Source organism: Anolis sagrei, chromosome 1 (assembly GCF_037176765.1).
Source record: "Anolis sagrei isolate rAnoSag1 chromosome 1, rAnoSag1.mat, whole genome shotgun sequence".
NCBI classification, from domain to species: Eukaryota; Metazoa; Chordata; class Lepidosauria; order Squamata; family Dactyloidae; genus Anolis; species Anolis sagrei.
In genome coordinates this window covers 198,104,702-198,128,281 of record NC_090021.1, presented here as the reverse complement: position 1 = coordinate 198,128,281, position 23,580 = coordinate 198,104,702, and positions in this window count along the sequence as shown.

Below are 23,580 nucleotides of genomic sequence, written 5' to 3'. Positions count from 1 at the left end.
TCTTCATGGGTAAAATCCAAGTCAAGTACCGTGCTGCTTCTAAAAAAAAAAAGTCTCCGTAAGAAGAGTCCGAATAGCATCCAACAGAGGTTCCTGGGTATTTTTGTACCCTGTTTCGGGGAAATACCTTTCTTCAGGAGCTGAAAAAGTCTCTGTAAGAAGAGTCCAAATAGCATCCAACAGAGGTGCCTGGGTATTTTTCTACCCTGTTTTGGGGAAATACCTTTCTTCAGGAGCTGATATAATTGGCAACTCTAGACTTATATCTACAACAAAACATAGAGTAACAAGTATTTTCCAGCAAAATTACAGAAGTAAAGATAACCCATATATCAAACATATACTCACATAGTGCCTGATAGCTTTACAAGAAGTGACTCTGCTTGTAGTAATTCAAACCTTAATTCTGAAGGTTTAGCCACATGTTTATAAAGAGTATTTAGAAACTTAAAGGAAACAGCTAAAATTAAATGACTCATTAAGTCTCTGAGGGGAAAGGTTTAAAACTTAAAGATCTAGTACATTTCTCTTTGGGATAATAGTCTTTCCAAGTCCATATGAGGTCTTGGAGTGATGCATTCCAGAGCACATGTGTCCAGGAGCACAAAATTTGAAATAATTATATGAATGTTTGTATTGTGTAAAGTGTGCATACAGAAAGGACCCAGTAGATAAACATTTTATTCTAGATTTATGTTCAGAAATTCTAATTCTCAGAGGTCTGGTTGTCTTTCTGATATACCACAGATCACAGTCACATGTTAGAAGGTAAATGACATTGCTGCTATTGCAAGTAGAAGAATGTTTAAGCGTAGTGCTCACTTTGTTCCTATAGTTGTGTACCTCCTTAGTTTTCCATGATTGCGCACAGCATTTACACTGTCCATAGGGGCAATGGCCTCTCAAAGTGCTTTTAGGTGTAGTGGTGGGAGTGATTAAATCTGTATGGATTAAAAAGTACATTTTTGGTACGTCTATTACCGAAAATGGGCAATTTTTCGCAGCCTGGGATCTCTTGAACAAGATGCCAGGAGAGCTCCAGTACCACGTGAATGGAGGCCAGGTAAGTTCTTTTATTTTTTTAAAGGTCTTTTGGGGAGAGGGTTCGAGTATCCGGGTGTTCTCTTGGAAAGTTCTGGGAGAACATCTGAACACCCACCCCAGAAAGCACATGCTTTCTGGGCTGTGTGTGGATGAGGACTCGGGAACATTTGCATTTTTAAAACGAAAACCTTCCTGGGATAAAGGGCTGTCTGGAAGAGCCCTAAGATATACATATTTAGTTGCTTCCTCAATTTCATTTCCATTTATAACAATGCAGTCCTGGACACATGGCTTATTTTTTATCCATTTCATTTTCTTCAAATTTATTTCCAGTCCTACTGATTTTGAGTGTTGACCTGATATAGGTATTAATGCTCAAAGACAACACGTGATTTAGGAAAAAGTTTAAAAATGGAGGGCTAAATATCCCAAACTACAAAAAGCAATATACAAAAGCAGGTATGTCTTGTTTTCAAGGGAAAATGGTATAGACAAAATTGTGAAAGTGATGTAGTATATGTTTATCTCCCTCATCTGCGGGGACATGAGAGAAGCCTCCCACAGGATGGTAATACATTCGTGTGTCCCCTTGGCAACATCTCCGCAGACAGCCAATTCTCTCACACCAGAAACAACTTGAAGGTTCCCAAGTTGGTTCTGACATGATAAAAAAAATTTGGGTGGAAAGTAGGGATCGTTCCATAATAGTATTGTTATGGTATCAGACAATTGTATAATTACACAATTGCAGCTTCTGGAACTTAAAAAAAAACACCAATCAGGAACTGGGAGGTACAGCAAAAAGGGTCGAATACATGATATTGTCATATTTCTGGTGTGATAAACCATGCACAGAAATTAAAGGCATTGAAGCACAAATGTAATGATACATGAACCAATGCACTGGTTACTTTTATGAATGAAGGAGACACAGTTTTCAAAATGACCTTAAACAACTGATTAGTGTAGTAAGCACCTGTTAGTTACAACTGTAATGGAAGATAGCTTCTTTTGCAAGGGGTGGTGATTAGTTACATTTAACCAGTGCTTCCAAGGTCTGGAGCCTATTCTGAGGAAATGGAAGTGAGGGGAGCATCGGATCAGCATCTACTTTCAAATGTTCCTAAGCTCTGTAGGCATTCCTGAAGACAATACAAGACTCACAAAAAGAATGAAAGAACCTTTGTTCCATTACAGTGCTGGCAGAAAAACAAAATTGGGCTACCAGACGTCCAGCTTCTGTAGATGATAAATGACCAGTATAGCATTTCAATTATGGTGCCCCTTTACTCCTTTAAAAGAACAGAACAGTAAAGACAACTGATTTGACCAACTTCATACTGTTGGGTTTATTTTGTATCTTCTTGACTGTGGAATACCTCAAGGAATAATCCCAACAGTAGGAGGTTGGACTTCACCTGTGGGAGGAAAGCTGCTGTAAAATTGAAAGAAGCCTTGGATGACCTCTTACAAAAAGATGATATTATGTCAGGGAAAGGTTCTCTGCATAGGGCAGAAAAAAGAGAATTGAAATTAACGAGTTTTGCATAATGAAGGCAAGTCAATTAATTAACTGTGTTGTCAGATTTCTGGACTTTGCACTGATAAGCATCACTTGCTGTCGGTTGAAATAGCATTCGGGGATTTCATATTGCTTACTCCATATTAGGAAACATGAGTGACACATATTTTTGTCTATAAAATAAAATTACCCTTGTCTGCTTTCAGCCCTGACAAATCTCACACTTGACAACGGTTAAGGATTTTCTGAATTTCCAGTTGCCCCATCCCCATTTGTCAATGAAAGTATATTAAAAATCACCCAACTCTTCCATCATCACAGCCAGCATATGCGGGGGGTGAGAAAAAGACTTTGTTAAAATGTTAGGCGAAGCTTAATAGAGTTATCATTATTGTGGCCTTCATATCTACATTACAATTTTGTCACCAGCTCAATGGTAATATCTCGAAATCCCCTTAAAATAAAAACAAGCGAGCGCGTTATGAAATTACAGCCAGGACAGATGGCCAGATCCTGTCATTGGAAATAAAAGTAATGTTATAAGTGTATAACTCCATTGGGGAAATTGAGTACCATAATAAAGTAGACTTCCACTTTCCGCAATGAAATTCAATGACTGTTGAGGAGTTTAGGGTTTAGAAAATTGAAAAATGAAACCTTTGGTTTTTCGCTGCTGTTTGATGATGTGTAGCAAGTCCCTTTATGGACTGAGGCTAACATCCAAATAGTAACAAGCTTGCAGTGAATAGAGCCCGTAGAGGATAAGCTACTAAATCTTGCAATAAAAGCTGTGTGATTTACAGTAAATTCCACAGGGCTGACAGCACCACAGCTGAGGGCATAAACACTTCTTTCATGGCTGAGGCTTCAGTCAGCTCTGTCTGCTGTGAAGTACAATTGAGCAGTGAGGCATGCTGCTTACCAGCAATGACTTTGATAAATAACTAGGAAGTCCCACTGTTGGCTTAAAACTAGAAGTTGTTCAGTTGCAATTCTGCATTTGTCCTGCTTTAATGGGTATGGAAGTGGCTTTAGCTGTAATCTGTCAGTGATTGATTAGGCCTTCCTGAGTCCCTTCTCCGCTCGGTTTGCAGCTCCCTGGCTCTCTCTGCAGTTAAAAAAACAAAATTGGTACATATTTGATTGCCCTCTTATGAGGAAAGTAAACACTCTTAATTCTGCTCAAGTGAGTGTGAGTCAAATGGCCACAGCTGATAAATTGTGGACAACAAGGCAACATATTTTAACAACTAGGCACAGTGGCTTCGGTGTTCTCAGGTGCACAGCCATTTAAAATTCCCATCAACATACAGTTTTTTATATGTGGGGTAAATAGGTGGGGTCGCCATAGGTCGCCATGTGACTTGATGGAATGTATACGCAGACAAAGAAGAGGGAGAAGAAAGTGGAGGGCTCTGAAGCATGTAAAATGGAGTGCTATGTAAACTGGTCATAGCATTAATTAAAGATATGAACATGATCAGAAGAAATGAGATTGTTGAAGAGACCTAAAACAAGAAGCTGGTTTATTTATTTCCTCATCACAATTTCTGCCTCCAACACTTTAGGCCTGTTTCTGGGGTTCTTTGGGGTGCTGATTCAGAAAATTGCATTGGATAGACTGCATCAGCTCTAGTTCCTTAGATATGGTTATCATGATTTTCTATGAGTGAACAGATAGATGACAACTGGTAGATGGCATATGTTCTGTATCTCAAAAAACTAGGGAAAAACTGGTGCCATTTTTCGAATCAGCAGACTGAATATAGTGGGGTTTTAAGGTTTTTGGGCTGTATGGCCATGTTCTAGAACCATTCTCTCCTGACGTTTCACTTGCATCTATGGCAGGCATCCTCAGAGGTTGCGAGGTCACAATTCAGTACAATTACATAAGTAGAGACTAAATTGCCAGTGGGTTTACTTTAGCTGAGTTTGAGGATGAAAAACAAAAAGGGCTTCACAACTGGGAATAATTTGTCATTTCTGGATATAGCCCTAGCCATTGGTATGATTGAGCAAGTGTGGTGTCATGGGATACTAATGAAAATTCTGACAATGCATCTGCAACAGAGAGCCACCTGGTGTAGTGGTCTGAATTTTAGACAACAACTCTGAGAGACCAGATATGCTTGGATGAAGATATGCTAAAAAGAAAAAGGTGGCTTGAAAAATGCAGGGCACAGTGGAAGAGACCCTTACGAATCTACAATGCAGAATTAGTGCAGTTTGACATAACTTTTCAATCAACATTTTTGAAGAATAAACGAACAGTAGAGGCACATCCAGATTCTTGATAGCAGGTTATAAGATGAGATCCCATGATTTAAGATATTTTTCCCCAAACATATTGGACTTCAGACAACAATCTTATTCCAGGCAGTCCTTGAGTTACAAACACCTGACTTACAAACAACTCAATTAAGACCAGGGGTGAGACAACAGGAAGTGAGAGAAATCTGCCCCTCAGAATGGAAATTCACTCCTGGAAGAGTTATCATGGGGAAACGGTGTCTCCACTGAAGCTTTATCATCAATCCTTGCTTCCACAGTAAACCAAATTTCTCAAACTCCAATTGTCACAGGGAGAAAAAGTGAGGTGAAATCTTCTGAACAAGGGCACAGACAGCAAAAGAAAATGAACACCACAAAGGTATTAACCCTTCCCTATGTTCTCCAAAGCTGATAGATAGATAGATAGATAATGATATAGACATCGATATTAGGCCTGTGCAATCATTGACAAAAATGTTTCAATACTTATTAATAAATGAGAGAGGGAATCATTTCTAAAGTGTTTCTAAAGAATCGAAGGGGTCCATATAATAACTATAAGTATATAACAACATTTTAGTTACTTTTTCGTTAAATAATTGCGCAAGTGGGAAAGTTTCCAGGGCTCCTTTCTCCCTTATTTTTAGAGCTATCAGGATGAAACTTGCTACAATGGTAGAACACATTTACCACAGTTATGCCCCCTCCCTGCCCAGTTTCAGAACGTTTCACACATCCACTGGTTTTGGGGATTTAAAAAAAGATTTTATGAACAATGTATCTTTTTTTAAAAAAAAAACTACAAGAGCTCTCACCTTAAATTGCTATTTTCAATGATACAACCTAACCAAGGTATCATTCCTCCCAAGTTTCAGAAAGATTTTCACATCCACTGATTTGCAGTTTTAATCAACATAAACTTAACAGTGCTATTTCATGGAAGACCTCAGGGGCAATCCAGTCTAACTCCCTTTTGCCAGGCAGGAGAGGCACAGTCAAAGTACCCTCAACAGATGCCCATCCAGCCTTTGAAATAATAATAGGAAACCTACTAGGTAAACTTTGGAGTTACTACCAGCCACCTTTACCTTCCTTACAGGGTTGTTTCAACTCCTAACAATCCACTTTTATCTCAAAATCCCTTTAGAGAATGAGCACAAGTTATGGGCCCCCAAGTTATGAAAAAGATAGGTTTTGTAAGTTTCTTCTATAGGAAGGATGGATTTTGAAAAATGGCATTTAAAATAATATTTGAGGATTTTCTTTTCAGAAAATCCTTTTTTTGAAAATCAGGCATATTCAGGGTGACTATCCGGTTGGTTTTTATATTTACATAACTATACACTTTTCCCCACAAGAACCCAACTGTTGTAAAACTTCAGTTTTTGACAGCGAGGCTTTAATGCTTATGCAGAGGGAATAGCAGTTTGGAAATCATTTTTCCCTCCTTTAGCAGTTCACCTTGTGTGAAAAGTAACCATGACTTTGTGAGGAAGTTCATGCCCTTTCCTTAAGATTATTTATGGCTTCTTCCTTCACTGGGTGATAATCAGCATAGGATATATTTCTCTCACTTTGAATAGGCCACCTCAAAGAACTATCAAGGAATGTAATAGCACCACACAAGAACCACACGGTCTAGTCAGACTATATGACTTGATTCTAAAATAGTCTTTCTCCATTTTTTTTACCCTTTCTGTCTTTTTGAGCAATCAGCTTTGATTTCCCCCCGTTCCTTCATCCTTGAAACTGCCCAATTCTCATGACCCACTTGCATTGAATTGTTCCATTGTTGCTTTGGACTTTTACTGAAACAGAATAGAAAAGAAATACTTTAGGGAACAGAGAGTGTTGTTTTAATGTTTCCAAAAAAATCACCATCCACCAAGGATTTAGAAAAATTGTGTGCCCGTAAGCATACATCCAAAGATTTGCATACCTGAAAAACAGCCATTTAAGCAGGAAAAACTATGACCAATCAGAAACAGTCAGTTTTTAAAAATTGCTAGCAGCTGCTCTTTCTTCCTGCATTTATACCCAGAATTTAATGCATGCTCTTTTGAATCCAAATTAGTAGGTGATGGGAAAAGTTACCAGCATGGCAACATCAATATAAGTTACCGATAAAGATAGTGTTACTGATAATGAATAGGACTGGCCCCAACTATAGGCAGAATGAGGCAGTTTTCTCAGGTGGCAAATTCTATGAGGCAGCATCTTCTGCAATCTGCTCATTGTTCCATCCGTTTTCCTCTATGTGCCATATGACCCCTCCTGCACCCCTTAATCCATACCCTCCGATTCTCCCAATTTGGCCAAGCCATTTCTCTTTCAACTTCAGTAGACAGTTTGTGCTAAACTCAACAAGTGGAAGAAAAGAATATTTACCAATTGATTTGGGCCAAAGTGAACTACTGCAGCCTCCCCTTACATGTGTTTTCTTCGTCCTTAACAACAACAACAACAACAACAACAACAACAAAGACTCCATCAAAAGCCAGTAGAGGTGGTCCCAGTGGTGGTCGACACCTTGGCCTGCACTTAAAAAAATTGGCGCTGACAAAATTAACTCTCATCATGCTCCAAGAGGAACTTTTCAATGGCCACCCTATGCTAGTGCCACTGGGAAAGTGAGTTCCCAGAGCCCTCTCTGGAGGAGGAGGGATCTTCCAAGAAAAAATGACAGAAGCTTCTTCTGCTAGGGAGAGAAAAATATGCTGCAGATCCCCCTGCCTCCGGTATTTTGCGGACTTAACTTTTTCTGATTTGCCAATCTTTTCATCTCCTTCCTCCCCTTTCTGTTTTTGGAAATTAAACAAAAATGGCCCACCAAAAAATACAAATCTTTTTGTTAACAGTGATTCGAGCCCAAGTGTAGTGTGCATCCAATTAAGTCTATAAGGTGCTATAGGAGAGGAAGGGGCAAAATTTTTCTCTTCCCAGTAGACTCAGACAAAAGCAAACCAGCCCTGCATCTCCTAGTTTGTGAATTCTTCCTCACTAATAACTTCTGCCATTGTTACCACACTGTGATGTTATTTAGTGCATATGACTTGGTTTTCATCTGTGATGTGGGGTCTATGGGAGAATCCGCCTTACTTAACTTTCAATTAAAATATGGACCACATGTTCTGCCATCAGTGTTACTTCCAATATTTAAAGCTGTATAACAGATGAAGTTTCTCTGTCAGGTATGAGGAATCTTCGGTCCTTCAGACATTTTGGTCAATAATAAGAAATTGTGGGAACTTTGGACTCAAACAGCTGGAAGCCATTATTTCCTCACTCTGCTCTATAGTCTGTATTTCTTTTAATAATAATAATAATAATAATAATAATAATAATAATGTTTTTAGTGATCATAAAGGAGCCCCCAGTGGTGTAGTGGATTAAACCACTGAGCTGCTAAACTTGTTGACCAAAAGGTCACAGGTTCGAATCCAGGGAGCGGCATGAGCTTCCGCTGTCAACCCCAGCTTGTGTCAACCTAGCAGTTCAAAAACATGCAAATGTGAGTAGATCAATAAGTACCGCTCCGGTGGGAAGGTAATGGCACTCCATGCATTCATGACCTTGGAGGTGTCTATGGACAATGCCAGCTCTTCAGCTTAGAAATGGAAATGAGCACCAACCCCCAGATTCGGACATGACTGGACTTAATGTCAGGGGAAAACCTTCTCCTTTACCTAGTGATCATAAGGTAGAAGCCAGAGATAGATATCAAACCTATCAGTTACTTGGAAAGGAAATCTGAACGGCATCTGTCCTCTTCTGTGGATCTCTAGGACATACAGACTTACGCTGGGCAGACACATTAGGGGGACTGTCTCAGAGGAACAGATTCTTGCTTGAGACCAATAAATGGCAACAACTGGTAGTTAATAAGAACCATGTTCGCATATATTTGGTTTAATAGGGATGTGTTTGCCTGGTGACAGAAACTTAAGTGGTGCTTACCCAGCTGTTAAACTGATTTTTTTTTTAAAAAAAAAAAAAAAGAGGAAAAAGCCCACAAACTCTCTTTTTTAAAATATAGAAGTTAACAAATAAAAATTAAGGCAGCAGGGAAAAGATCAAATCCAAATGCAGTGCTGCACTTACATTGTGAGCCTTTGTTTGGTAGGGTATTTTAATGCCGTTTTAAGTCTTTTCGGTCGTCGTCTTTTTTTAATGGTCTCTTCTCTTAATTGGAGCAGCCACTTAATCAGCATGACAGACTGTCCACTGATAACCCAATTAACAGGCTTCTACTGTCATCATAAAAAAACATCACAGTAATAATAAATTGTAATTGTTGTGTGCTTCAGCCAGGAGACCTTTTCATATTTTAAAAAAGTGGAGAATGTGTGTTTTGGAAGTGAGTGGGGTAATCTTATAGCCAACACGCAATATAAAAAGTGAAACACCTACCCAGCCCTACTAAACTGCTGCTGGCCAATTTGGATGAGATTAACAATGCCAGGCTTGGCATGAGGACTGAGAAGTAAACCCTAGTGAATGCAGTTGCACCTCTTCTAGTGCATGTTAAAAGCTTGCAAGAGCAACTATTTCTACCCACATCATGTGTCTGCATAAGGGAGGGGTGGATTCTGACTAGGGAGAGGATGTGAGGAAATACATTAACTGTTCACAGAATTATAGCCCTATTACTCAATTTTAAGTTATTTGGCTACATCCAATCCTGGGATTTGTCACAGAGAGAGGGGCATTTACAATTTCCAGGCAGAGTTTCTCTAGTGCCTCTAACTAAACTGCAAGCTACAGGATTGTATTGGATCCAGCTATGGCAGTTGGAGTGGAACACTGGTCTTATAATTTTGTAGGGTGGGAATCCTCCGAATTTGGTTGTACATACAACCTCATCAGATGGGGATAGAATCAGTGACATGCTCCATTTTGCCTTCCATTTAAGCACAGAGCCTAATGGCTCCCATTACAGAATGCACAGGTACTTCTGGCAGGTCTCCATGTTTAAAGAGAAGGTGGCATGGAGCATGTGGCAGTAACAACATAGGAGGTTTCCCATGTTCTACCAGGAACAATTGGGGGAAATTGGGTGATCGATGCTTCCCCCGTGAGATGGTCAACTGGGTGAATCGGGTGATGTGGGACATGGGGCGACGGTTTCCCCATGCCCTCCCCCCCAATGTGCACTTTTATTCACCTGAAAACAGAATTATTTTTACTAGGACTTCCCAAGAAACAAACTAAAGAAGTGAACTACAAAGTGTTGCATTATATGATTCTAGTAGCAAGACTTCTGTATGTTCAAAAATGGAAGAATACAATTATCCCAAGAAGAGAATAATGATGTTAAAGACTTTTGAAATGGCTGAGATGGACAAATAATAAAAAAGACTGGGAACCATTTTTAATCTTACATAAAGAAAGAAAGAGTAACAATACTTGTGGGATTTTCAGCTTTATTTTTTAAAAGCAGTAGTATACATTTTAGTTTAGTAGTAGTGAGATGTTTACTGTATATTAATATAGTTGTCTTTGGATGATCAGTCAGAAAGTCAATTTTTAATTTGTTTCGGTGTGTGTGGAGTATTTGGGAAAAGTGGGACAGAGTAGCAATTGTTTTGTGTAGGGTTTGGATATTTGTTCTTTTTCTGCGTTTTCCCCTTTTTTGTTCCTATTGTAGTGTTTGTCTTACTAAAACTTAATAACATTTCTGATTTTTTTAAAAAAACCTGTGTAATATGTAAGAGTTCTTAATCTCCATACTAACCATAGCCTTTTATAGATCTCATCTAAATCCTAGGAGTCAAAGAGGCGCACTGGGTTAAACCCTTGTGCTGGCTGAACTGCTGATCTGAAGGTTGGCAGTTCGAAAGCCCCAGCTTTCCATGCACGGACATGAGAGAAGTCTCTCACAGGATGGTAACATATCCAGGTGTCCTCTGGGCAACATCTCTGCAGATGGCCAATTCTCTCACACCAGAGGCAACTTGCAGTTTCTCAAGTCACTTCTGACACGATAAAAAAATTCTAAATCCTGATAATGAGCAGAACCTATTTAGAAGCTAGATTGTGTATGGTTCCTTTCTAAACCTGCAAGGACACAGCTCAGCATAACATAAGAGGTTTTTTTTGTGACAGGAGTGACTTGAGAAACTGCAGAGTACATCTATACTGTAGAATTAATGCAGTTTGATTCCACTTTAACTTCTATTGCTCAATGCTGTGAAAGCATGGGAGCTGTCGTTTTAAAAGATCTTTAGCCCTCTTTGCCAAAGAGTGCTGGGGCCTCACCAAACAGCAATTCCCAGGTTTCCACAGCATTGAATGAACCATGGCAATTAAAGCAATGCTAAACCACAATAATTCTGCAGTGTGGGTGCACCCATAGTTGTAGTTTGGGACACCAAACCCTGCAAATCTCCCAGCTCAAGTAGGCATCTGGTACATCATAGATGCTGCACACCTCTTTCTCTTAAACATTCAGAAGCCTCTTCTGCATCCCAACAGATCATGCAAATGCCATAATAAATTGACTACAGGAAAACCAAACATCATAATGAATAAAGAAACCAAAACAAAACAGAGGTGTCAGCTACATTGACCATTTAATGCGCTTTGAGGCTAGCCAGACAACAACCTCCCATAAAAGCACATGAAAAGAGCTCTGAATGTGCATCAGTGCTCTGTGGTTTGTGTAATCACCAGCTGGACCTCACACTGGTTCCAGGATTTTTTATGTAATCATTTGCACAGCAATACTGGTTTGAAACTGCATTGGGTAGTGTAAATGGAGCCATAGTGGCGTCTTCAGGTACGTCTTCACATTGGCAAAGAAGATGCTGGCCTGCCTTGGGAATGGAGTAAGCTCTGCATTGTATAAACAGTTTCTATGGTGAGACGTGGGCCCCTCTCGCTACTCAGCCTGCTGCGGTCAGGCAAGCCATGGAGTGCAAGCCCAGAGTTCTCGTTTGTTGTAGCAGGAGATAGGTCATTAAGCAGACCCTCAGGGACATGGCGGCAGTTATTAATTAGGGCTTAAGGGCCCTGTCCTGTGAAGTGTGGTGCAACTCAATGGGATGCCAAGAGGAGCCGAAGTCACAAGAGGCTGGTTACCTGCCTTTAGAATCAGGGCCTTCAGTCTTAATAAGGCAGGTTTGGATGGCACTGGCTGGGCAGGAAGCAGCTGGTGCAACAGAGAAGAGCATACTGTGCTTGCGGAGGGGGAATTTAAATGGCCCCACTAATGATCCTCTGTTTAATTGATGTTTTAAAGAGAAGAAGGAAAAAACTTTAACGAAAGAGGCCATAGAAAAGATGACTTGATTAAGCTTCACTACACTGAGAAGATGGCCAGTTAGTTAGATATTAAAGAGCTGGTTATGGTTACATATCAGGAACCGTTCACTAAGTAGACTAAATCTAAAATATATCCCTTTCAGCAGCCTATTGTCTCTATAATTTCAAAGTTAATTTCTTTAGTTTTTCGTTCTAGTCATGTCTTGCAAGCATTAACATCGAGGTGATAATGCATGATCTTTATGTGCCGTCCTATTAAAATGAACTATTTTTAAGACTTTTAAGAGGCCTATCAGAAAACAGAATTTATATCCTCAAAGTATATTTTGTCAGATTCAAGTATAATTTTTGCATTCATATTCTTTTATGAATTTTAATGGAGACACTTAAATTGTAATTATTCCTCTCAGCTCAAACGCAGGTAACAAATGGAATTCAATCAGTGTTTGCGCATAATGACCATCATTAAGAGAGAAATAATAATGACATTCTCTCGGCATTAAACTTGCAGACTCTTTACACAATGATCTGAATACCATTATTGATCTCCATGGAGATATGCAATTGTCACCTATTCTGCATAATATCTGAATGTTAAATACATTTGTTTGGAACAAATATTTTAATGAATACAGCCAGTTCCACTTAATTAACTATCTGATAACTGAATAGTTTTCCTTAATAACATCAAAATTGTCCTTTAAAAAATCAAATGCACTTGAGATTAGACAGGGTATTCATCAAATGTACGTAAAGTTTAGAATTTCCCCTGGAATTCTGTAAAGCCCATATGTGGGAACATTAATCAAGTATTTAAATAACACTTTCTGCCTCCTTTCTTTATCATCAACTCTTAGAAGCTTTCAAGTGAAATCCATGTCAATATTAAACTAACAGTTTCATCTATATGGCACGCTGCCATCTTGTAGGGTTGCTAAAGTGGGTATCTTATGCTTCGTATTTGTTGGCATTCTCTTCCTTTTTTGCAAAATGTTGTCTTGCAACAACTTTCTAATCTGCATGTTGTGTGGGCTTCCCCAACAGACATTTCAGGAACAACATGAATCAGGAAGCTGAAGATCATCTTGGCTCAGTATTTCAAATGAAATCATTAATTACTTTGAAGAAACTTTCATTCGCAAAGGGCATTCAGAACCCTATGTACTGTTTGCAGAACAAGAAAAGAGTGCATTTTGATGCACTAATAGGAAAAAAAAATAGAAGTTTATGTTGGCTAAGAAACTTCCAGTCCCACTTCTCCACTTTTATGGTCAGGATGTTCTCAGGCGTTGGGACAAAAAAAAGGCTACAGCCAAGAACTCATCACCATATGATGCCAAATATTTAATCAATTTCCCCCCTCTGAAGTAGAAGAGAAAACAAAGCCTCCTTTCAAGAAGAGCATTGCTTCAGCCCAACATGGCTTGATCATTCATTTTCTGCCCTGGGGGGAGAGAGGAAACCAGCCATTTGCCTTCCTTGTCTTTTCCCCCTTCTACATCCATACACCTCAAGGCACTTCTTAATCTGAGCGCTGCTTAGCCCACAAAATTTTGAAACAAATGACCATTGAACAGAGAACCACAACAGGGTGGACCTTTCTACAGTGACTCCATCATGGAGATGCAAACTCTTCTTCCTGGTAATGCCACAATCTACTTTTGAATGTTTTTGGTCATACACTCAATATGAAAAAGTGTGAGACAAAGAGGAAAACCCTATACTAGGATTGCCATAAGTCATAGTCAGCTTGAAGGCACATAACAACAGCAGCAAAGTTCTTTAACAATTACGCAGCCCAACCCATTTTTTCTTTCTCTCTTGGTTTTTAGGCCTGTTGCTGCGGCTATGTGGGCACTGATTCAGAAAATTGCATTGGATAGACTTCATCAACTCTATTTTCTTTGATATGGTTATCATTATTTGTTATGGGTGAGCAGATGGTGACTGATATGTGGCATATGTTCTATATCTCAAAAACTAGAGATGGTAGGGAAAAATGCATGGCATTTTTGGAATCAGCAAGTCAAACATACCCAGAAACAGGACTAACGTTTCAGCCACCAAAATGTGAGTTGGCCAGCGTTATCATTGATTATATGTAGTGCTGATCATTCCAGAAACTATCATAAAATATAAATATTATGTCTCATAAAGATTATTGTAAACATGATCTTCAAATGTCTAAATGTATGTAGTTACTGCTCCTTGGCCACATCCTAATAGTTGCTGAGGTACAATCACTTTTGTCATTTCTAAATTGTACATTTTCCTCCTAGATGCAGTAGACAGGATCCTACAACCTTCCAGTGTCTCTTAGGCCTTCGATGAAGCCACATAACCCAGAATATCAAGGCAGATAATCCACAATATCTGCTTTGAACTGGATTATCTGAGTCCACACTGCCATATAATCCAGTTCAATGTGGATTTTATACAGCTGGAGATGGGACGAAATATAAATCAGTTGTTGTTGTTGCTGCTGCTGCTGCTACTGCTTGGAAAGGGCCTCAGAAAGCAAGGAGTTTTTTCCATTCCTAGTTCTTTGAAATGGAAGGAATTTGGACATATGCTTCCTTTCACATTAAAAAGCAAAGAATAAATGAAAAATTATCATTCAATTTGATATAGCCATCTCCTTGTTATGTCTGTTCTCTGGTCACCAGACATTACCTGTATACATTAATTTTGGAATCATGAATTTAGTCACTTCAAAAGATCTTGGATGTTATTTTTTTCTTTCAAATTATTATTATATGTATAAATCTAATTCAGAGTTCTAACTAGAATCAATGAGACTTATGCATATATTAATTTAGCAGATTTTTACAGCTTTTGTAGCTCCATCTTGGTTGGAACTAAAAATGTAGTTTGGTACTATTATTAGACAAATAAATGCATGTAAACAAAAATAAAGAACCAAACAGCAAATACTAGTCCATCAATTCTAAAAAATCCCAATAGTGCATAATGATGAATACTGGTCATTACTTGTTTGTTCCAAAATATAACAAAGACAATTAATTACGGATAACAACTTTGCAAGCTCTGGAGAAAACTGCCATTGGCTTGACCCTTACAACCAAGAGTAAGGGATTATGGGAATTGTCAACAAAGGATTCCCCCAGGCAGTAAGAAGCCACATCTTGAAACTGCTAGGCCATTAAATGCTAATCAAGGTGGCCAATTGAAACATCCACACCTACCTCCAACAGACAAGAGTTCTTTATCCTACCTTGGGCATTCCACAGATATATGAACCCAATTTTCCTAGTTCCAACAGACTCCACAACCTCCGAGGATGCCTTCCATAAATGCATACAAAACATCTGGAGAGAATGCTTCTGGAGCATGGCCATACAGCCCGAAAAACTTACAACAACCGAGTGATTCCGGCCATGAAAACCTTTGACAATACACTGGTTGAGAGCGTTTCTACACCAATGTGCAGTAACTTTGAGTCTTGGTCCCTTAATAGCCTCACTCTTGTGCATTTGAAATCAGCTGTTGGCTATTTCTGGCCTTTATTCAATTTTGTGATGGAAATACCCACAAATATCACTGAGAGTTGGATGGGGCATATTCCTCCTTATTTTCATTCAATGGATTGCCAATATTTTTCTCTACTATATATAGTCTGCCTTTTTTTCTCAACCCCCTTCACTGTTCCCTTTTGTGAAAGCAATGTTAATGTGTTCTTTCAGAACAATCTTTCCCTACCCTACTCCCAACCAATAATAGGGAAAATAGCACTGCTAATTTGTTTTCTGTCTACTTGGCTGTCTTTACAAAACAAGCATAGCAAACAGATAGAGAACTACTCCCACCCAGAGAGCTGTTGGACAGAACTAGGCAAGTGATCAATGGCTGGGACACAACCACCATAATAATGAGGAAGGAGGAGGCTGCATACTGGCCATTCACCCAAGATAATGATCGAGTGGTAGTATAGTAAACACACTCTGCATTCGTCCCAGGAATGTCATGTACACTGTATAATATAAAAGAAGCAAGAAGTAATCGAGTGTTTGGGCATACAAATACTGCCAGTGCCACACAGCCAGACTGTGGCATGAAATGAGTTTGATTAAGGAGTCTATGATAAACGTCATTGTCCTGTTAGCTGGGAAAGAATTAGTAGGCAAAGAATTATCAAATTCACTACCACACAGTAGGATTCATCTGTAACATCCCAATGTGACATTTTAAGAGAGAAGATATTCATATTTCTTGTCCTCATGTCAAGAGTTTTAGAATGCATTTGAAGGTCATCTAGCTAGTCATCAACATGAAAGCAGAATGATCCCAAAGGCAAGGGAAGCACAACTGGAAAGTTAACTGCTAGAATATTAACTGTAGTTGTATTAACCATGGAAAACATTCGTGATGCATGGGAGAGCAGTCCATTTCCAATCTAAATGAAAGAAAGCAACTCCAGTCTGGAACCAACTAGAACTGTATTTTAGCTTTCCTTGAAAAAAGTCACCTGTGTATTCAAAAGCATTATGCCATACTGATAATTCATTGACAATCGCTTGAGCTGCTTTACACCAAGATGAAGAGCAAGAAGTGTCTTATGTGCAAGTGGCATACCTAATGGAAAAACTTACAACAGTTCGCTACCAGTTTTCGCAAACTGGTAACTTCTGGGCTTTTGCCCCATGGCATTCCCGGCCATGGGGCAAAATTAAGTGGTACTTATGGGAATTAAAATCCCACATTTTACTGTTTGAGAATACTCTTCTGCATGAAAGCAAAATGTGTATGTATATGTAAGTGCCTTCAAGTCACTTGTCAATTTATAATGACATAGGGTTTTCTTAGGCAAGGAATGTTCAGAGGTGGTTATGCCTGCTCTTTCCTCTGACATATAATCTGTAGTTTCTGGTATTCATTGGGTCTCCCATCCAAGTACTCACCAAAGCTGACCCTGCTTAGGTTCTAAGATAAGACAATAGATGGTGCTTTTAGGGTATTTAGGCAGAATAGGTGGGCAGAAGTGACTAAATGGCTGCATTGGCACCTCCAGGACATCCTGTCTGAGGCCTCCAAAAGCCTCATAAAACAGCACATTCCATTTGCAAGGTCCCGCTCAGCATCTCGAGCCTCCTCTAGTTAGGCCAGGGGGTGACTCGCAGCGCCACTGATGACAGTGTTCAAGGAAGAAATGTATTTACTAAATTGAATTTGGAATGGGATAGGAAAAGGATTGCCATAGGCAGTGGGGAGGACTGATATAATCCTACCAGCTTAGTTCATGTTGTTGCATACGGGCAAAACAACCATATCATTTACAGCAGAGGGGGCAAAAAAACAAGGTAAAAAGCAGCACAAGATAGAAGATTTATTAGTGCTCACATTTAATGTTATTGTAGCCTAGTGTAACTGTGTGTTACAGCACATCCAATCTCTTTCATTTATCATAAAACAAAAATGGAAAAGAAAACAAGGAAAGAAACTTGTATTTTTTCTGCTGAGTTTCTGTAGGGGATTCTATACTAGATACTTGACTTGGCTATTTGTCATTTACTATTTCATAATGCCAGGCTTGTATGGGGTGCCATCTTTATTACTACTATTTCCTGTGGCTTGAAGCAATCCTAGTATCAACAAATATGACACTGTACCAAGCCCAAGCAAAAAGCAAGTTACAAAAGCAGAATGTAGTGCTGTCAATGTTACCACATGATAAAATAATGAATAAGAATATCATACCTATTACTACTTTTTCATTTGTTGTAACTATCATACAACGTTCTTTTAAAACCATGTTTCATGTCCTTCCAAAGTAGACATCTGCTTCTTTGACTGGCATTTCTCTGGCACTGCAGTATGTGTGTGTGTGTGTGTGTATGCCTTCAAATCACCTGTCAACTTATGGTGACCTCATGGATTTCATAGGGCTTTTAGCTCCCCATTTATTCCAAGCTGTAAGAATTAGTACAAGATAATTACAATGTTAAATGTGTAGGGTCACCTCTGGAAGAGAAAAAAAAACAGCAACATGGTTTGTTTTGGACCAAAGGGCAGCCTGCCTCTCCCTACTATTTTGGGGTGTAACCAAATAAATATTCTCTATTTATTGATAGGATAAATAGATGGAAAATCTACACTGAGGAACTGTGAGAGATTACCGAAGTCCATTTCTTCACATTTTAGATGGAGAAGAATTAAGAAAAGATATGAAACGGAAGCAATATTTGTCCCACTAAAAGGCTGGTATGGAAACAGAGAAATTGAGTCATCATTAACTGTACAATGAAGGAAAGGAAAGGAAAGGAAAGGAAAGGAAAGGAAAGGAAAGGAAAGGAAAGGAAAGGAAAGGAAAGGAAAGAAAAGGAAAGAAAAGAAAAGAGCTAAGTTGTTTTGGGATCAAAATTATAAATAGACAAGCACATTGGTTCAAGTTACGGGCACATTGGCTCAGAAGTAAAGCAGTGCTTTGCATGCAGAACCATTGATTTCTTCAATTAGCTTGGTAATAATAATAATAATAATAATAATAATAATAATAATAATCATACTTTATTTATACCCCGCTACCATCTCCCCAAGGGACTCAGTGCGACTTACATGAGGCTGAGCCCGCAATACAACAATACAAGCAATAACAATAACAATACATGCAATTAAAATAAATCACATAGACAATAACATAAGCATTGACAATAGTACAAATGGAAGTAAGTTCCCTAAGATTCTGGTGTTGTATAGTACAGCAAAACAGGTAATAGTTGGTTAGTTGAATCACTATTCTGACTCAAGGCAGTCTCAGTGCTTCAGTGCCAGATTCACTCATGTTAACTATCTCGTAGTGCTGTGCCAGCTTTAAAATACAGCCATCTTTATGTATGGCTGGGAGGGCCTTCGCACAACTAAAACTCATGCACCAGCTGTGACCGTACCTCGTGAAGTCTGATCTGGCCGTGATGGCCCATGCCTTAGTTACCCCTAGGATGGATTATTGCAATGCACTCTACATGGGGCTGCCTTTGAAGATGGACTGGAAACTTCAGTTGGTCCAATGATCGGCAGCCAGACTGTTAACTGGAGCAAATTACAGGGAGTGGGCTACTCCCCTGTTTAAGGAGCTCCATTGGCTGTTGTTCATTTTCCAGTCCCAATTCAGGGTGCAGGTTATCACCTACAAAGCCCTGAACGGTTTGGGACTCGCCTACCTTCGTGATCGCATTTCCTTCTATGAACCTGTGCAATCCCTTCGGTCTTCTGGGGTGGCCCTCCTCTCGCTCCTACCTCTGTCACAAGTGCGGTTGGTGGGGATGAGGGAGAGGGCCTTCTTTGTGATGGCCCCTTGGCTCTGGAACTCACTACTCAGGGAGATCAGGCAAGCACCCACCTTGGCAGTCTTTAGGAAAAATCTAAAAACTTGGCTTTTCTGGTGTGCTTTTGAGGAATGAACAACAAATCCCCAAATCCCCATACCATGTGTGTCCCAGCACAAACTTGTCCTTCTGATACACTTTATCTCATCCCTCAGTGAAGATTAACCCCATTGTTTTTCCCACCTGAGTCTCCCACTAGTTTCACCACTCTATTTATCCATCTCACTCAGGGGTTTTATACTTTTTCTTTTGCATTTGGCCCAGCTCACTGTGTTTAATTTTTTATCACTTTATATTTTGTACCACTATGTTATTGTTATTATTTTATTGTATTATTTTGTTACTGTTTAGCATTTTATTTTATGTTATTGTCTGCTCTATGTATTTTATTTTGCCTTATTGTAATTCTTGGGCTTGGCCTCATGTTAGCCACCCTGAGTCCCTTCGGGGAGATGGTGGTGGAGTATAAATAAAGTTTTTATTATTATTATTATTATTATTATTATTATTATTATTATTATTATTATTATTATTATTGGCCTCTAAGTCAGTGGATCACTAAATCCACTCTGTACTTTTCTCCACCCATTAAAGGAGTTGTCCAAGGTACTGAACACCTGTCCTGCTGAAATGGAAGCCACCAGCCACTATTGGTAGCCATTAGCCAACAGTTTGCACTCCTTCTTACTGTGAAATACTCAAGATGTTCTCTTTCCTTATCACCACCATTTCCCCACATATATCAGGTGGGAGCACTGCAGGAATTGGGATTTCGCGATATACCTGTGAAATGTTGCAGGTGTGAAGCCAATTTTGAGAGGCAAGAAATTAGTCTCTCCAAGATGTTCAAAGGATGCCTGTTGTACTGAAGAAAAATATTGGCAGGTGCAGCTCTTCCCAGCATGGTACACTATAAGGAGAAGAAGCCTCACTTATTGACAGTTCCCTGCTCCACAGCTATTAAAACCACAGGGGCTCTGTACTGTGTGGACTCTTAAAGCCTAAGCATTACTCACTGTCACAGATAAAATCCAGACTAGATGGATTCCATGCACTGCACACACAAGCAAACTGTTTTTTCAGCTCTCGCTTCAAAAGACTATGATATGTTCCTTCATATCTGCTTTTGCCACATACCAGAAACAAATGTCATATTCAGTTCCCTTCTCTTGTGATTCTATAGCCCTAATGAGCTATTCTCTTTGAGGTTAAGTAACCACATGAAGACGGGAACAGAATATCCATTTCCTATATGAAAAGAAATCTAAAGCAAAGGGCCTCTTCTATCCAAAGTAGTCCATGCAAGTCAGACATTTGGAAAATTTGGATTCCATTGTAAACTGCTGGTAAACATATCCATACTTGAGACTGTCCTTTTCTGGGTTTCCTATGAGTATAGTAAAATGGCATCCTTCCGTGCAAGGCAGGGTATGTGTGATGTTTTAAAAAGGTCTTCCAATGATGCATCTACAATGTAGGATTAATGCAGTTTAACACTACTTTAAATACCAAAGCTCAATGCTATAGAATAATGGATACTGTAGCTTTACAAGATCTTTAGCCTTGTCTGTCAAAGAGTGTTAGTACCTCACCAAACTACAACTCACAGGATTCCATAGCACTGAGCCATGGCAGTTAAAGTCATGTCAAACTGCATTCATTCCACATCATAGATGCACCTGACTTCACCATTCAGACATCTTTGCCTTTCCCCATTCCCCTCCCTAAATTATGTTATCTAAAGTACTACGTTCCACTTCACTGGATGGTAGGCAGTAAATCTTGCAAACCAGTTGATGCAGCTGGGAAAGTATCAAAGCTTGGCCTACCTAGTACTTATATAATTATTTACCACTATATTAGTTCAATTATCCTTACGGAATCAGCCTTATTGTTTCCATTTTTCAGATATGAGCATAAGGCCGAGCAAAAGTACAATTAGGTAATTTTAGACTGCTAATTGAACATGTGCAAGATGAGTGTGATCTCTATAGTTGTTAATGGGTATTACTTTACTTAATTCAAACTATTTTGCAACTCTCCTTGGTTGAACTGCTTGCATGCTGTGTGCCTGAGGCACACACTAATCCTGTGTCTGGAAACTTTCCCTACTCTGAAATGGGCATTAGTAATTGCTGTTGTTGTTCACTTGCTTGAACAGTCTGTGTATGCCTTGGGCATGCTGAAGGTCTCTAGGTCTGAGAACCATTTCCAGCTCTGAAATGGGTGCTGGCAACTCTTTTTAATGCACTTGCTAACACATACTCCATGTGCCTTGGACATGCTTCATGTGTGTGTTTACAACTCTTTTTGATGGATTTCAGTTTATTTCCAGAGGTATTTGTCTGACTTCAGCATATTAACAACTATAGATGTCATGCCCCAAGCAGGATCCCAAACATAGTGGAATCTTCATTCTTGGGAAAGGTAAACCAACTAAATATCTTCATCTCTTTCAGCTTTTGAAAGCGAGGAGAAAAAGATAGTCAACAATGGTAAAGGAAAGTATTTCTCAGATGGAACACAGATATGGATATTTAGGTGGCATGTGTGACTCATTTCCCATTGATTTGTGAATCCATTACATGCAAAGAATACTAGCAAACCCATGTTCTGTTTCCTATTGATAAAGAAACTTTAAAAGAAGAAATGTTGAGTATAAAGGTAGTGTGGGGAGTGTTTTATATGATGGACAAGTGGTTTGTGTAATATGCTACTAAGAATGCATATATTTAGGGGACTAGACTATGACAACCTTACACAACTGTATCTGAAAACCAAAAACATGGCTAGCCTGATAGCACATAATTTCACAATAGAGATGAGATTGCAACAGGGGCTCTCTAGTCCATGGGTCAAACAGCTATTGTTACTGTACTATATACTAAATGATATTATACCGAATTCTTATATCTGAACTGCAAATTCTGCCATCTGGCCATGTTTGCATTTGTTTATATTTTATTCTTTTTGGGTAAAAATAAAGGGAATGGCTAGCCATGTTTGAGAGTAAAGTCTAAATGTCCATAGAGCATGTAACATATTTTGGAAAGAATCAAATACACGTTTAGAACAAGTTGAAATATTAAGTATCTAGATTTTTAAAAATGATTTTCCATCCTTGCATTCCACTTCCCCATGTTCCCTTCTGTGTCCGCCGAATCTGGCAGCTAATAACAACAACAACAACAACAACTTTATTTGCACTCCACCTCCATCTCCCCTAATGGACTCGGGATGGCTAACATGGGGCAAAGCCCAAGCAAGTACAATAAAACAAAATAAAATACATACAAGACACATGGCAACATCAAATAAAAATGCTTACACAATACCATAATAAGCCAATAAAGTAGTAACAATAACATAATAAAACAGAGTATAAAAACAGTACAAGAATTTAAATGAGGGCGAGCTAATGTGTTGAGGTCCTTATACTCGTCATGACTAAAAAGTCTTAACCATTTCACAAGAAGTGAGAGAAACCAGTACTGAGGGCTAAATAGATCATTGGCTACTGCCTACCTTCTGTGCCTCTTCTTGGTCCTTCCTCCCAACAAGGGAAGTTAGAAGAAGCATAAGTGATACTGCCTCTTGTTTTATTTCTTTTCTTTCACCTTATCCCTCCTCCCTATAATGTTTGCAATGTTGGCTGAGGAGTAATAAGTAAAATTGCTCTACACAAAGCTTTCAAAACATTTACGGTTGGATAACCTTCTCTCTTTCTTTTAACCAACTTAATGCTAATGGGGAAAATGCATCATAGAAATGCTGTTCAACATCTAAAAGGGAGCACTGAATACATCAATATATTCATGTTAGAGACCTATAGCAGATTCCTACTCTAGAGAAATATTTCCAAGGTACTAAACCTTAAGATCTGCTGCTGCCACAACCAGTTTGAGCAGAAGTTAACCATTATTTGTACCCCATGATAGAATGAGACAATTGATTCATGTCTGCATGGTGAACTAGTTATTTATTTAAAGTCTAGCCACACGTGTTCACACTGTCTTAGGGAACAACAGTCCTTATTTACTAGAGTCTAATATTGTTTCTGATTTCTGCAAATCTCACAGAAAAAGGCAATAGGTATACAGATATTTTACTTTTAAATACCCTCAGGTGTGATTTATA